Consider the following 1,784-nt stretch of genomic DNA (forward strand, 5'->3'; position numbering starts at 1 on the left):
GCAAGCACAGAGGAACCAACGCAGAACAGGTTCAGTTACTTAAAAAATGAAATGAATTCAAAATTCCTGAGATTCACAACTTGATTGCATCACTTGCTATGTAAATTTAGATAAATTACTTAACAATGTCAAATCAGTTTCTTCATCTGAAATCCTCAATATTGTTTCATGGATATTAATACAGAACAATATACGTAAAATTCTTAACGCTGTGCTTATATTTAGTAAAGTTTCAATAATTGTTAGCTATTACTCAACTATCTGTCATATAATACAACATTTATACATTAATCCATTCCAATTTGGTATTCTCATAAATCATGTTTTTAATGTTTATATTTTAAGCCGCTTCAAGTACATTTTGAAAATTGATAATATAACGAGAAAAATATCTTCATTATTTGAAGCATGTCCTCTAGTGCTTCTGCTAAAAACAACTAAAAAATATACAACTCTCATTATCCATAAATATAAACTTTGGGCTCTAAAGTGGAAAAAATTTTTTAACTTAGCTTGAATAATTATTTTGTTTACAATAACCTCTATGCGTATTAATAAAAATGAAACCATCAAATTCACAACTTCTTTAATGTAATGTTTCACCACAGGTTCTCTGGTAGCAGCTACGTCATGGATTCCCCGAAGGATGGGAACCACACAGCAGTAAAAGGTTTCACTTTACTTGGCTTAACTGACAACCTAATCCTTCAAGTCATACTCTTTATGACCATCCTATGTATCTACCTGGTGACCATATCTGGCAATCTCAGCACAATCATTCTTATCAGAATCTCTTCTCAGCTCCATCATCCTACGTATTTCTTTTTGAGCCACTTGGCTTTTGTGGACGTATGCCTTTCAACTTCTGTCACACTCAATATGCTTAAAAACTTTCTGGTGGAGAGAAATACAATCTCCTGCTATGGATGTGGTACCCAGCTGGGTTCAACTGCATTCTTTGGGGCAGCTGAGTGCTTCCTGCTGGCTATCATGGCATATGATCGCTTTGTGGCAATCTGCAACCCACTGCTTTATTCCACCAAAATGTCCACAGAAGTGTGTGTTCAATTTCTCACAGTGGCTTATGTAGGTGGTTTTATTAATGCTTCCTCTTTTACTATTTCCTTCTATTTTTTAATCTTTTGTGGGCCAAATCGAGTCAATCGTTTTTTCTGTGATTTTGCTCCTTTACTTGAACTCTTGTTATGATAGCCACATCCCCACGGTTTTCTTGTCATTTACAGCTGGATCCCTCACTGTGGTCAGTGTTTATCATAGCCACCTCCTACATCTACATCCTCACCACCATCCTGAAGATGCGCTCCAATGAGGGTTACCACGAGGACTTCACCACCTGCAGTGCCCACCTCACAGCATTCACTCTGTATTATGGGACCATAATATTCATTTACATGATGCCCAAGTCCAGCTACTCGACTGACCAAAACAAGATGGTGTCTGTGTTCTACAATGTGGTGATTCCCATGCTAAACCCCATCATCTACAGCCTCAGGAACAATGAGATTAAGGGGACTCTGAAGAGACTGCTTGACAAAAAGGTATTTTCTTAGTGAAATCTATTATTTTGTAGAAATTGATATGATACTATACATAAATATAATAATAAAATAAAATTGCCTGTGGTCAAAATATATCAATAATTAACCAGTGTGGAGCTTTTAAGTAGCAGTAAAGGGTGGATTTTCCGATATCCAATAGTAAATAAGAGGCCCATCATCAGTTACCGCTAATAAAATTAACATAAGTTTATAAATAGAAACACA

At 35.9% G+C, this 1,784-nt stretch overlaps 1 pseudogene; it reads left to right on the forward strand.

Moving 5' to 3' along the window:
- Positions 1 to 630: 630 nt before the first annotated feature.
- On the forward strand, positions 631 to 1,571 carry LOC102890660 (annotated as a pseudogene).
- The last annotated feature ends 213 nt before the right edge of the window (positions 1,572 to 1,784 follow it).

The sequence above is a fragment of the Pteropus alecto genome, unplaced genomic scaffold, assembly GCF_000325575.1.
Source record: "Pteropus alecto unplaced genomic scaffold, ASM32557v1 scaffold1246, whole genome shotgun sequence".
NCBI classification, from domain to species: Eukaryota; Metazoa; Chordata; class Mammalia; order Chiroptera; family Pteropodidae; genus Pteropus; species Pteropus alecto.